The following is a 5,000-nucleotide window of genomic DNA, read 5'->3' as shown; positions in this document are numbered from 1 at the left end:
GGAGCAGGGCCCGGCGTGCAGGACTAATGATGCCTTTGGCCCCGAAGGGCCTGAGGCATCCCTAGGGAGAAAGTGGAGTTGTGGCTCGGGCTTTTTCCGGGAACCCGGCAGACCCTCGTAACTTCGAGGTAGGTGCCCGAGCGTTCTGATTTTTCGTAGGGCCTAAGTGCGTAGTCTTGATATTGAGCTCGGGATTTTTACGGCAACACGGCTCGAGGTAAGTTCCCGAGCGTTTTGAATTTTGAAGCGGCGACTCTGCGTACTGGTGATTTTGGCCTCGGTATTTGGACGAAAACACGGCTGGTCATCGTACCCTCGAGGTAGCTTACCGAGCGTTTTGACTTTGCAATAGGTTACTCTGCGTACTGTTGATGTTGGCCTCGGTATTTACACGGCAACACCGCAGGTGATCGTACCCTAGAGGTAAGTTCCCGAGCGTTTTGAATTTTGAAGTGGCGACTCTGCGTACTGGTGATTTTGGCCTCGGTATTTGGACGAAAACACGGCTGGTCATCGTACCCTCGAGATAGCCCACCGAGCGTTTTGACTTTGGAGGTGGCGACTCTGCGTACTGGTGATTTTTGCCTCGGTATTTGGACGAAAACACGGCAGGTCATCGCACCCTCGAGGTAAGTTCCCGATCGTTTTGACTTTTTTTGACCTAATTTCCTCATACCCCGTGGTGGCATTCCGAACGTTTTCACTTTTAGGTGACTGTGCATGCTTGCCCCAGACGCGATAGACATCGTGTGAAAATGGTTTTGCTTACGTCTACGGCCACACCACTGGTAAAGCACCGCTTCTCGTCTGGTCCGCGAAGTGAATCCCTGTCGGGCCGGGATAGTACTTGGATGGGTGACCGCCTGGGAACTCCCGGTGCTGTAGACCTCTTTTTTTTTCTTTTTTTTTTCCGTTCAAGTGTCCGAGAGGCTGGTAGGTGGGACCGCCGTGGCATGTCCGCCCGTCCCGTCTTTTGTTGTCCATCATATCGGGCGTGGAATGTTGTTTGTCCCCCCAAATGGATGGAGGTAACGGAGCGCGTTAGGGAAGGGGCAGGGCTGGCTAGGGCTGGCACCTTCAAGGAAGTTCAGGTTAGGGCAAGAGCTAGGGTTAAGAACGCACATCGAGTGAACGGATACGGTTAGGGCAAAAGCTAGGGTTAGCACCACAGATGAAGTTAAAGGATACGGTAAGGGTTAGGGTTAGGGTTAGCACCGCAAATGGAGTGAACGGATGCGGTTAGGGTTAAGGTAAGCACCGCAAATCGAGTTAACGGATACGGTTAGGGCAGAAGTTAGGGTTAGCACCACAAATGAAGTGAACGGATGCGGTTAGGGCTAGAGTTAGGGTTAGCACCGCAAATGGACTTAACGGATACGGTTAGGGCAGGACTTAGGGTTAGCACCAGACATGAAGTGAACGGATGCGGTTAGGGCAAGGGTTAGGGTTAGCACCAGAAATGATGGTAACGGATACTGTTAGGGTTAGCACCGTAGATGAAGTGAACGGATACGGTTAGGGCAAGAGCTAGGGTTAGCACCACAAATCGAGCTAACGGATACGGTTAGGGCAGAAGTTAGGGTTAGCACCGTAGATGAAGTGAACGGATACGGTTAGGGCAAGAGTTAGGGTTAGCACCATAGATGAAGTGAACGGATACGGTTAGGGCAAGGGTTAGGGTTAGCACTAGAAATCGAGCTAACGGATACGGTTAGGGTTAGGGTTAGCACCACCAATCGACTTAACGGATACGGTTAGGGCAAGGGTTAGGGTTAGCACCACAAATGGAGTGAACGGATACGGTTAGGGCAAGAGTTAGGGTTAGCACCACCAATCGACTTAACGGATACGGTTAGGGCAAGGGTTAGGGTTAGCACCACAAATGGAGTGAACGGATACGGTTAGGGCAAGAGTTAGGGTTAGCACCACCAATCGACTTAACGGATACGGTTAGGGCAAGACTTAGGGTTAGCAACGCAAATGGACTTAACGGATACGGTTAGGGCAGGACTTAGGGTTAGCACCATAGATGAAGTGAACGGATGCGGTTAGGGCAAGGGTTAGGGTTAGCACCAGAAATGAAGTGAACGGATGCGGTTAGGGCAAGAGCTAGGGTTAGCGCCGCAAATGGACTTAACGGATACGGTTAGGGCTGGACTTAGGGTTAGCACCATAGATGAAGTGAACGGATGCGGTTAGGGCAAGGGTTAGGGTTAGCACCAGAAATGAAGTGAACGGATGCGGTTAGGGCAAGAGCTAGGGTTAGCGCCGCAAATGGACTTAACGGATACGGTTAGGGCTGGACTTAGGGTTAGCACCACAAATCGAGCTAACGGATAGTGTTAGGGCAGAAGTTAGGGTAAAGACGAAAAATCGAGCCGGCCCGTTGCGGCGCGCTTTTTTAGGTTGTGTTTTTGAGAGTGACCTGTGGGACGCGTTGTGGGATGCATGTTTTTGGAGGTATGGCGTGACGGGCGTGCCGCCGTCCCGTTTTTCAGTCCGTTGAGGTGCGCTTTTTCAGATTGTGTTTTTGAGAGTGACCCGTGGGGCGCGTTGTGGGATGCCTGTTTTTGGAGGTATGGCGTGACGGGCGTGCCGCCGTCCCGTTTTTCAGTCCGTTGAGGTGCGCTTTTTCAGATTGTGTTTTTGAGAGTGACCTGTGGAGCGCGTTGTGGGATGCCTGATTTTGGAGGTATGGCGTGACGGGCGTGCCGCCGTCCCGTTTTTCAGTTCGTTGAGGTGCGCTTTTTTGGATTGTGTTTTTGAGAGTGACCTGTGGGGCGCGTTCTGGGATGGCCTTTTATATAGGTATAGCATGACGGGCGTGCCGCCGTCCCTTTTTGCAGTCCGTTGAGGTGCGCTTTTTCAGATTGTGTTTTTGAGAGTGACCGGTGGGACGCGTTGTGGGATGCATGTTTTTTGGAGGTATGGCGTGACGGGCGTGCCGCCGTCCCGTTTTTCAGTCCGTGGAGGTGCGCTTTTTTGGATTGTGTTTTTGAGAGTGACCTGTGGGGCGCGTTGTGGGGTGCATGTTTTTGGAGGTATGGTGTGGCATGGGTGCCGCCGTCCCGTTTTTCAGTCCGTTGAGGTGCGCTTTTTCAGATTGTGTTTTTGAGAGTGACCTGTGGGACGCGTTCTGGGATGCATGTTTTTTGGAGGTATGGCGTGACGGGCGTGCCGCCGTCCCGTTTTTCAGTCCGTTGAGGTGCGCTTTTTCAGATTGTGTTTTTGAGAGTGACCCGTGGGGCGCGTTGTGGGATGCCTGTTTTTGGAGGTATGGCGTGACGGGCGTGCCGCCGTCCCGTTTTTCAGTCCGTTGAGGTGCGCTTTTTCAGATTGTGTTTTTGAGAGTGACCTGTGGAGCGCGTTGTGGGATGCCTGATTTTGGAGGTATGGCGTGACGGGCGTGCCGCCGTCCCGTTTTTCAGTTCGTTGAGGTGCGCTTTTTTGGATTGTGTTTTTGAGAGTGACCTGTGGGGCGCGTTCTGGGATGGCCTTTTATATAGGTATAGCATGACGGGCGTGCCGCCGTCCCTTTTTGCAGTCCGTTGAGGTGCGCTTTTTCAGATTGTGTTTTTGAGAGTGACCGGTGGGACGCGTTGTGGGATGCATGTTTTTTGGAGGTATGGCGTGACGGGCGTGCCGCCGTCCCGTTTTTCAGTCCGTGGAGGTGCGCTTTTTTGGATTGTGTTTTTGAGAGTGACCTGTGGGGCGCGTTGTGGGGTGCATGTTTTTGGAGGTATGGTGTGGCATGGGTGCCGCCGTCCCGTTTTTCAGTCCGTTGAGGTGCGCTTTTTCAGATTGTGTTTTTGAGAGTGACCTGTGGGACGCGTTCTGGGATGCATGTTTTTTGGAGGTATGGCGTGACGGGCGTGCCGCCGTCCCGTTTTTCAGTCCGTTGAGGTGCGCTTTTTCAGATTGTGTTTTTGAGAGTCACCTGTGGGACGCGTTGTGGGATGCATGATTTTGGAGGTATGGCGTGACGGGCGTGCCGCCGTCCCGTTTTTCAGTCCGTTGAGGTGCGCTGTTTTGGATTGTGTTTTTGAGAGTGACCCGTGGGGCGCGTTGTGGGATGCATGATTTTGGAGGTATGGCGTGACGGGCGTGCCGCCGTCCCGTTTTTCAGTCCGTTGGGGTGCGCTTTTTTAGATTGTGTTTTTGAGAGTGACCTGTGGGGCGCGTTGTGGGATGCCTGTTTTTGGAGGTATGGCGTGACGGGCGTGCCGCCGTCCCCTGTTTTGCAGTCCTTTGGGGGTGCGCCTTTTTAGATTGTGTTTTGTGGGAGTGACCTGTGGGGCGCGTTGTGGGACGTGCTCCCGTGTTGGCTTTGTGTGTCGCCCCGTTGCCGCAAGCAACCCTTTTCGGCTTCGATTTGAGTTTGGACTTGCGGGGTGCGACGGGAGGCTTGGCACGGTGCGCCGTCCGTGCGATGATGTTGTCGGCGGTGCCCCACCAGCTTACCGTTCGCGCTGCCGCACTTGCGTCGTTGGTGGGTTGCCCTGAGCGGCGTGGACGTTTGGTCTGCGTTGGCGTTGTTTGTCTGTGATGTTTTTGGTGCGTGGTGGTGACGTGGGCGTTTGACTTTGTAGGGGAATCGCGGACATGGGTTGTTGTGGCGGGGAATTCGCGGAGTGTTGGAATGAAAGACAATGGTTCTGGGTCGGCAATTGTAAATACGAATGCGCCTGACTGTGCCCTGTAGGTCTTACAAGGTCTGACGAGGTCTTACATCGCGGACATGTATTTTTTAACGATGGCGGACGGAGCGTTTTCTTGTGTAGGAATGAAAGACAATGTTTTCCTAGCCGCCTGTAAGTGAAATGAAGCCTGCCGGAATGGCGGACGTGTACGTATGTGCCGGCGCACGGACGCACTTGCGGCATTGGGTGTTGTGTTTGAATTAAAGACAGTGGTTTCCCTAGCCACCTGTAAGTAAAATTCAACCTGCCGGAATGGCGGACGTGTATTTTTGTCACGGCGGACGGAGCGTTTTCTTGTGT

The 5,000-nt window shown here is 53.3% G+C and overlaps 1 non-coding gene across 1 annotated transcript; it reads left to right on the top strand.

Moving 5' to 3' along the window:
- Nucleotides 1-769: 769 nt before the first annotated feature.
- On the top strand, nucleotides 770-888 carry LOC137271034 (5S ribosomal RNA). Its single transcript, XR_010955636.1, has one exon. It is a non-coding gene; the product is annotated as a 5S ribosomal RNA (ribosomal RNA).
- The last annotated feature ends 4,112 nt before the right edge of the window (nucleotides 889-5,000 follow it).

The sequence above is a fragment of the Haliotis asinina genome, unplaced genomic scaffold (assembly GCF_037392515.1).
Source record: "Haliotis asinina isolate JCU_RB_2024 unplaced genomic scaffold, JCU_Hal_asi_v2 scaffold_103, whole genome shotgun sequence".
Lineage (NCBI taxonomy): Eukaryota > Metazoa > Mollusca > Gastropoda > Lepetellida > Haliotidae > Haliotis > Haliotis asinina.
This window is presented reverse-complemented; position numbering and strand designations above follow the sequence as displayed.